The 9,265-nt window shown below is 42.5% G+C and overlaps 1 protein-coding gene across 4 annotated transcripts in view; it reads left to right on the top strand.

Annotated features, from left to right (window-relative positions):
* Positions 1 to 355: 355 nt before the first annotated feature.
* The window catches only part of KANSL1 (KAT8 regulatory NSL complex subunit 1), a 174,057-nt gene continuing 165,147 nt past the window's right edge, over positions 356 to 9,265 (top strand). For 3 of the 4 annotated variants that reach the window (XM_061392207.1, XM_061392208.1, XM_061392203.1), the window contains exons 1-2: positions 356 to 431; positions 1,983 to 2,124. The gene's annotated coding sequence lies outside the window, so the exon portion shown is untranslated. Of the gene's footprint in view, positions 432 to 1,054; positions 1,229 to 1,982; positions 2,125 to 9,265 lie in introns of those variants that run through there. The other variant, XM_061392204.1, reaches the window with a different exon arrangement.

Raw genomic sequence — 9,265 nt, 5'->3', positions numbered from 1 at the left:
TCTGTGGCCTTCCGGCCTCGAGTTTTCTTCACATCGCTTCCTGGATGAAGAACCTACAAGGGTGAGGGGCCGGGGTTGGGGGTGATGGGGAAGAGGATCTAAAGGGGACTTAGGTAGGGGGTTCGGAGTGACAGACTTGCGGGAAGCTCTGCCAGGATTCCTATTTCTATTCCTGCCACCTGAGGCCCATTTCCAGTCCTCTCATCCAAATGTCTCTCATTTCCAAGCTCCGAGACAGAGACAGCGAGATACACAGAGACAGAGACGCCAAGGCACCAGCATCCCTCTCCCCTTCTGTCCCGCCCCACCACTCTGACGGACATTCGCCGCCAGCCAATAGAGACCCCTATGTCCCTCGGAAGGGCCAATGAGAGATAGAGGAGGGCGGAAGATTCCCCGCCCCCACTTCTAGGCTTGGTTGAGCTGTGCAGGTAGGTCCGGGGGCCCGGGGAGCCGCCGTTGGCACTGGTGCCCCGGGGGGTGGGGGCTCGAGTCGGTAGGGGTGATGGTGGGGAAGGGGAGGCGGCCCCAACGGCGGGAGCCCGAGGGGGCGGCCCGGCCGGGAGGCGGGGGGCCGACGGGCCCGGGGAGCGGGCGCCGCCGAGGGCCCTGGAAGCGACTGGGCTGGGGGAGCGGGGACGCGTGTGTGGGGCATAGGGACCCCTTCCCCGCGCCCACCCGCAGGCCTGGGCCTCGGGCTGCGGGCAGAGGGGTCGGGGGCCTGGTACTCGGGGGGCGGGCTGGGCCGGGCCCGGGGCCGGGGGCGCCGAGCACAGCCCGGGGCGCCAGGCCGAGCCGAGGTGGGACGGACCGACGCGGAGAGGAAGGGAAGCTGCATCCCGCGGGCCGCCCCCTTCCAGAAGCGAGCGGAGCAACGGCCGCCGGCGCCCTGCCCTGAGCCCCCTCTCCCTTTCGCCCCCTCCCTAACAATGGGTTTGGGGCAGAAGGAGTCGCCTCACTGCGGGAAGGGGGGTCGGTTTGGGACTGGGGTCCAGGGTGGGGGGAGGGGTGGGAACTCGGGCTCTCCCCTTTCTCTTCGCCCCTTAGCTCTTGCGTTGGGGATTATGGAGGGGCTTTTAAATCCTCCCCGGACTTGGGTCAGAAGTCAAACTCCCCCCAACCCTCCCCCAACCAAAAAAAAAAAAAATCCGACGAGCGTAAGGAAAGTGATGCCAAGTCTTCGACGCCGAAGTGACAAACGCATAGCAGGAACAAATCCACTCCAGAGGTTTTTATTTTTAATTTTTCTTAAAAATGAGGGTACTGTAGGCTTTGAATTTTTAAAAATTTATTTTACAGAGGTGGGTGCTGTTATTTTTGTCCCTAATCGGGCAAGCCTCCATTTTAAGCGAAGCAGTAACTGGTTAAGCTGGAATTTTCATTCAGGCCTAGGACGAGAGCACGAATCCTACAAGAGGTCATTTAATCCATCCTCCTACCTCCACACAAACTTGGCTCAAAATTGTTTGGCCTGTTATTAAAGATTTCTAGGAAAGAAGGGTCTTTTATTTGTAGCACTTGAGTCAAGAATGGCTATTATTTTTCCACATAGAATAGGCTCTGCAACTTAAACTCGAGAAAATTTAGGACAATCAAAATGGTCAGAGAGGGTTTAATTTATTAAAACTAAATGTGGCAAGGGCATTTTTTAGTGATCAGATAAAAAATCAGTTTTTAATAGTGTTTATGAAGTAACCCTGGATAATCATTTTTCTATCTGAGAAATAATTCTAATAAGCAATTTTATATTATCTGAAATATGTGTTACACATTTAATCCAATTTTATGGAAAAATATATTTCTTCATACCTGTGGAGATCATACACCACACACATTTGTCCTTTTCCAAAAGGAACAGTTATTTTCTACATCTTTTTAAGATGGTGAGGCAAATAGTACTTTGAATCTCTGTCCAGATAGTTTAAACTATATGCTTATTTTTGGATTATTTTTAGTCTAAATGAAAGTCCTCTCTTTTTCAGATACCTTTTTGAAATAAAAAATTTTCCTACCTGCTCATACTTGGTGGCTGGGGAATTACTAAGACTCCATTCTTGCTTGTTTCTGAGTATTATTGCCTGAACTACTCCTGACACTATGAATGCTACTTGGATGCCTCTTAAGGTAAGATGTGTGTTTTTTTTTTTAATTATAAAGGTCTCATTTTATTATTATTTTTTTTAGAATTGAGGTTTTTTTAGTTTTTGAATTTGCAGTTCTTCGACCGTCTTACCTGACATTCCTTTCCCTTGTGTTTGCCTCCTAGAACTGATTGGTTACTCCTTTGTATTGCTCCTGTCCTTAATTATTGGTGTTAAAATAGTAATGAAGTTCTCAAATTAACTTTCATGATAATGATGTGTTTATTTTTTAGCTTTAAATTATGACAACCCCACACAGTTGTAAAATTCTGTTCCAGTCTCAGTAGGATGGACTGGCAATTCAGACAGCCGGGTCCACTTTCAAACAGGTCCTTTAGTATTATCATAGGTGCTAGGGTGTGTCCCACTCTTGCAAATCTGTAGCTGATTCATGTGTTACAGAAGATGTGTCACTAACCATTTATTTACTCTGAAACTTGATTTAGTATGTTCAGAACATTCTAAGACCTGTTTGTTTACATGTATAGCTTTGTGGGAGAGTTTTCCTGCTATTCCCTAGTCCTTTGCATGCGAATTTGTACTATTTTTCTCAACAGGTAGCACTTGGTACCATGTTTCACCTCACAAGATAAACCTCTTTGGGGGCAGTGTGAGAACATGATCTTTACATGAAAAAGCTCTCAGTGATGTGGTAGTTCTCCTTTCTCTTGGCTACTTGCAGTTTCTTGTACATAAATGGCCAGGAAACTCTCTCCATTAAGAAAGACTAAACAGAGGATAAAGCTTAAGATACATACAGGGAGGGAAATTGCAGGAAGGATGGGGAAAGATAAGGAGTAACGGAAGCCCCCCACAAGCTTCACTGGATGGTACAGGTTGCTTCCTTCAGAGCTAAATACTAATGTAGTTAGATTATTGTCTGTTAACCTGCGCTGTGGAATTCCCAAGTAATGCAGTGAATACGTCAGGTATTAATGCAGTTTGTGTAAACTAATACTTGGATTGCTGGAAATCCTTAGGTAAAAGTAGACTGAGTTCTCATCTTCATTTATGTTCCAGCTGCTATTGTTGGTTGAGAAGTGCCTATATTACTGTAAAGGAAGTCAGAGGGACTCAGTTTTTCCACCCATTCCCCCTGTAGAGTTGGTGGCATTGCGTGGGGAACCCAGCCAGAAGTCCTGAACCGTAGGCACTGGAGGACTTTGTACAGAACATTCCTCTTTGGTATTGGGTGTTTAGTGCCAGGACCCGGTGGCCTCTGTTATCTTTAGGAAGCAGGCAAGGGGATATCAACAGGTACTAGTTCCCTGGGCTTCACTGGTAGCTCAGTGGTAAAGAATCCGCCTGCCGATGCAGGAGACTCTGGTTCCATCTCTGGGTAAAGAATATCCCCTGGAGAAGGAAATGGCAACCCACTCCAGTATAAGAATACTGGGAAATTCCATGAACAGAGGAGCCTGGCAGACTATGTATAGTCCCTGAAGTCACAAAGAGTTGGACGCAACTTAGTGACTCAAGAACAATTAGAAACCCGAGGAACTGGGGATCAATATATTAGATTTTTACTTCATAGTCATTTTGGTTCTAAAAGTGGATTAGATGTACAGAGGCCTGCTTTTTTACATATGACATTTTACCTCTAAGTCTTGGAACCTGGGTAAGTTCTACAGTAATCCTTGAAGTTGCACCAAAGGTCTCTGGCATGATAGGAATAGAGAGTGAAGTCAGTACTCCAGACTGAGTTACCACCTGTTAACTACTTAAGAATGTAGTTATGTGACTGCCTTAATTTAGTCCTTTGATCAGTTGAAGACCTCTTTTGCGTCTGAACAAATTTTTTGTTAACATTTTCCTCCTTTTATGACTTAAAAAAAAACCTTAAAAACTGGTGTTTGAGCTGGGCAGGGGGAAAAAGACACTTCCTTGGTGGGGGAAAACAGGATGTCATTGAATTTGCAGGATGGAAATAAAAAAGGGAGAGAGAACTTTATTTTTTTCCGTTGTGAATAGCTTTAAAATGTTTCTGAGATGTGTTTTCAGATTGCAATTACTTATTTTTAAGTAAAAAATGGGTTAATTAAAATGTATATATACTTTGGAGCCAAAATATTAATTTTCTATGGTTCTTACACTTTGTTTCTGATTATTTTATTTCAAAATGAACTCTAGTTCTGTAGGCATTACTCAAACGTTAGACCCCAGTGTGTATTTATGTATGTTCCAAGGCTGGTAGAAAATAGTGCTAATGTTTACCCTTTTTAAGAACCAAAGCACCAAAGGAAACATAAATAACATAAAGGAAATATAACTCCCCCCCAAACTCATCAATTGAAGGCACTCTTGTTAATTAGTTCCCATGGAAATTATTTATCCCATTCTCTTTCTATCAGGGGTCTGCAGCTTTTTCAGTGCTAGCCATGACTAAGCAGTATCAGTGATATTTGATGTTTTCAGGTCCAGTTGTCAGGGTTAGGGCATGGGTGAAATGGAGGAGCAGGGAGGAGGAGGATTGGGCAAGTTGGAGAAAAGTGAAGATGAGATGGAGCGAAGAGACACAAGGCCTTTGGTGCGTCATGGGTCCACCGCCAGTCATTTCAGGTGCCTCTCAGGGACTGCTGGTAGCCTGTGTGCTGGTGCTTTGTGTACTAGACTGAACTGTAATGAATGCGAGTAAAAAGTATTCTTGACAAACAAAAGGATGCAATTAAAATGATTCAAAGGCTATGTAAAGATCTACAAGTTATACAGTTGATAAAAGCAAGATGCAGAGCAGTGTGTATGATATGTTTTGTGTGTTTTTTTTTTTTTTTGAAAAAGGGAGAAAAAATTTATATTGGCTTGTTGTATATGCATTAAAAATCACTTCAGAAGAGTAAACAAGAAAGTGGTGACGTTGGTTGCCTGTTACGTCTAGGAACTGGGCAGGTGGAGGACAGAGTGGGAGGAAGACTTCTCACTGTTTTATATTTCTTCACACTTTCTGATGTTTGTATCAAAATTTAAAAATTAAATACAAATTAAGAAAAAACAACTTAAAAAGCAGTATCTCAGTCCTTACATCTTTTCTTCTCCTGTGTCTGGATGTTAGAGAAAAGTCAAGGGATCACAGATGAGAGAGCAGACAGCCCTTGAGTAGTTGAAGGGATGTGTAGTCAAGGGATATTGTGATCTAGGGCCCGTTTTCTCCTGGGATCTTGAAGGATTTTGAATTTATAGATTTAGATTTCTAGTATAGAATTGCAAGGTCAAACATTACAAATTTTCACTTGCACTTAAAGTGTTAGTAAAAAAGGATTTTCATTATTTCCTCAAGTTGGCAGTTAGATTCACTGTCACATTCTTGGTTGTGAGATGTGGGGCAATTTTAAGAAATTTTAAGAAAATCTCTTGGAGATTCAGGTTTCTCCTTTGTATTGGAAGCAAAAATGAACATGGACTTCAGACAATTGTTGTGTATATTGTATCTGTGAAGTACATAGTGTTTGGCTTAGTGACTGCTGTTGCTATTAAAATAATGACTATAAATCATAGTTCCTTATAGCTAGTGGTCATACTGGAGGCTCTGTCTGCTGTTGGGCAAGTTTTTTATCCTCATAGAGACCTGGTGTCTTCATCTGTGAAAAGGGTATAATTATAGTATCTAGATCCTGGGGTGGATTTTGTAATGACTAAATGAGTTTGTTGATGCGAAGTGCTTAGAATAACACTTGGTATGTGCTCAATAAACATGAGCTGCTAATTTTCTTCATGACATCTGTTTGCTAGGGCTGCCATAACAAAGTGGCACGAAGTAAGTGGCTTAAACAACAGACATATATTGTCTCTCAGTTCTGCAGGCTAGAAGCCTGAGGGCAGGGGCATTCTCCATCTGAGGGCCCTTGGGCAGGATGTCTTCCAGGCCTGTACCCTAGCATCTGGTACATCTTTGGCTTTTAGCCATGTAACTCCAGTCTTGGCACAAAGTTCTGTCTGTGTATGTATCTCTTTTGTTCAAAAATTCTCCTTTTTAAAAGGACAGCAGTCAAATTAGGGATTAGGATTAGGGCGCATTCTAATCACCTCATTTTAACTTGGTTATCTCTGTAAAGACTCTTTCTCCAACTATGGTCACATTCTGAGGTATGCAGGGTTAGGAATCCAAAATATCTTCTTGAGGGTTGGGGAACACTGTTCAACTCATAACAGTATCCTTTAGCCTTGACAGCACCATAGACTAATGTTATTCATCAAAGGTAGCAGACCTCCAACACTTATACATAGGAAATGAAATTTGGGTGCAAATTGGTCACATGATTTAAAGAAGTAGATTATATCTTTAGGTGTCTCATATATTTGTCCTTTTAAATTTATTTATTTTTATTGAAGTATAGTTGATTTACAAGGTTGTGTTAGTTTCTGGTGTACAGCAAAGTGATACATAACTGAATCACTTTCAGATTTTTTCAATTAATACTTATTGCAGGGTATTAGATATATAGTTGCCTGTGCTATGGAGTAGGACCTTGTTTATCTTATTTGTCTTTAATGTCTAGATTTTTGTTGCTGAGACTTTAGATTTATATAAAATTGACATTTTAGAAGGTGGTAATATTCTTTTTGTTTAGCTGTCGATAAAATTCTGATTTGAAAGATTAAGGTCAAGATTACAGTCTGCTCTCCATGTCTCATCCTTTGTGGAAATTGATGAAACCTTGGGATTTCCTTACTACGTAAGAATTAGGCCCAGATATCTGTCTCAAATTAACACCTCCTTGTCTGTGTGAATAGAGGGATGTTTTATCTTCAGTCAGATGCCATATTTGAAGAAACAGGCATGGTTATCCTCCAACATTTGACTTTTAGGAGTGGACAGTATGGGTCATTCCAGAGAGAGCAAGACCTTGAGGAAGTTCCTCCTGTGGCCCAGTTGATATGGCCCGCCCTCTGCTTCCATTCCCCTCCTGTTTGTCTTGAGGATAAAGTTCAACCTTTCTGAAACAGCGTATAGACACATGATGGTCTGGCTACTGTTTTGTTTCAAAATCTTTCTTTGCAGGCCAGTTACACCCTTTTGTTTGATGGTTTCCTCTCATGAAACTCATATTAATACTGTGAAAGTTTTGAAATATTTTCTAATAGATACTACATGCTTTTCTGCCTCCTTAAGAAAGCACCCTGTACAAAATTTTATTTTAAATAAGAATTCAGAATTACAGAAGATTCTCCCTATGTACATCCTAACTGTACTGTGCTGAGATGGAATGTATCTTTGCAGGTCGTAAGGTAAACTATTCATGGAGTAGTGTGTGCATATATTTCATACTCTTGGGCCAGTCTTCATACTCTTTTGTCTGATTAATCTACTTTCTTGATCACCTACCTTAGTCTAATCCGGCTGTTACTGGCCTTGCTCCAGCCTCCAGCAGCTCTCCCCTCTATTTTCATGCCTTCTTTCTCTCGGAGGTTAGGATATCAGTAAACTAAACTTGTATAAATTATTTGCCAGGGAAGGTGAATAGTCCTTTGATGATGGCTAGAGTGAGCCATCTTGCTCCAGTATTTATCCAGCCAAGTATTCTATGGATAAAATATGTGAAAAATGACAGCTTTTTGACCATCTAATGCAAATTGTGTGATTTTGCTTGTGTGCATTTTATGGAGAGGAAGAGTCCATTACTTTCCTCAGCTTTTTACAGTGGTCCGGGACTGCTTTTGATAAATACGTGCTATGAAATTGCTCTGTTAGTTGTCATCAGAGGCTAGTTCCCAAATTCTTTCTCCTATCTACCTGTCCCGAAAGGAAGTGTTGGGTAATTGTTTGGACTCGGGGAGGAAGGGCCGTTTGACTAGACCAGAGAGAGCTGGGGAGAGAAGTCAAGTCGTGAGCAGGAGAGCAGCTCTGGGCATTGAGGACAAAGAGGGTAGCCATCGTAAGTTCTGGAAGCTCAGAGAATATACTTACATACTTGACTTGAAGAAATAGAAAAATACTGTCTTTTTAAAGAATTATATTTTGGTTCTGAACAATCTAGAGATTTTAGTTTTTGTTAGATTTTTTTCTTGCTTCGAAATCATTTTGTAACCTGTTTGCCACCTAGATCATAGTTTAATGAGACAGCTGGATAAGAGTGAAAACAGGAGTAAAAGAATCAAAGCATATAATGCCACAATTCTAAAAGCATCTTACTGTGGAGGGTTCTTCAGAAGTTAAGCAGCTCCCTTGCTTACAGAGAAAACCCTTTTCCACAGAGCCTGTGGGGAAGAGACCCTTCTTAGGCCCACCCTATCCCTGTCTTTGTGTCTTCTCATACTAGGCCACCTCTCTGGTCTCTTCAGCTATTTTTTCCTCCTCATAGAGACCTCTGTCTGTCATTTGTCCCTTTTCCCAACCTATTTTTACCCTCCCATTCCCTGTTGGCTCTTGTCCATCAGCTTCTAAACACACTCAAGTCTCTGACTTTTTACAAACACAGAACTCTTAAACTGCAGTTGCTGGTCCCTTTGCCAGGGAAGTATTTGTTTAGCTTCTTCCGGTGTGCTCCACTGTACCTGCCCTTACGGAGGCATCCCTTTCTGTCCTGATTTTCCAAGGCCTCCTTGTGGTTTTTGACACCATGGACCATTGTTCTCCCTGGCTGTGGTGGTGGTGGTCCTCCTGCTTCTTCTTGTCATTTCTGAAAGGCATTGTAGAGCCGTGATACAGAACATGGTCTCTGGAGTGAGTCCTTTAGATTCAGACAGATTTCAGCTCTGCACGTACTTTGTGCCTCTCTCCGTGCCTCAGCTGCCTCATCTGAAAAATGGGAAAATAATACAAATGATGGCACTTAACCTTCCAGGACTGTCGTGAAGAGGAAATGAATTAATACATGAAAAGCATGTAGGTGAGTGCCTGACACACAGTGAGGTACACGTGGTCTGCGTGCTGGCTCTTTCTGTCATCGCTGTTGCCTCTGGCTGTTCTTTCTCAGTTTCTGTGCAGACATTTGTCTCTTTCAGTCAGTGTTTGCCTTGTCTTGGCCTTCTCTCCTCTTAGCCTATGTAGTTCCTGAGGGAAGCTTAGGAAAGTTTATGTCTCACACTGTATGAGTCTCACATCCATATACCTATGGTTTGCGAATGGATTTTCTCCAGAGCTAAATGGTCTCCTTACAGGACCGTATGTCTCCTCCCCATTGCTTACT

Source organism: Bos javanicus, chromosome 19 (genome assembly GCF_032452875.1).
Source record: "Bos javanicus breed banteng chromosome 19, ARS-OSU_banteng_1.0, whole genome shotgun sequence".
Classification (NCBI taxonomy): Eukaryota; Metazoa; Chordata; class Mammalia; order Artiodactyla; family Bovidae; genus Bos; species Bos javanicus.
Note: the sequence above shows the minus strand (reverse complement) of the source record. Positions and strands in the feature narration are given on the sequence as shown.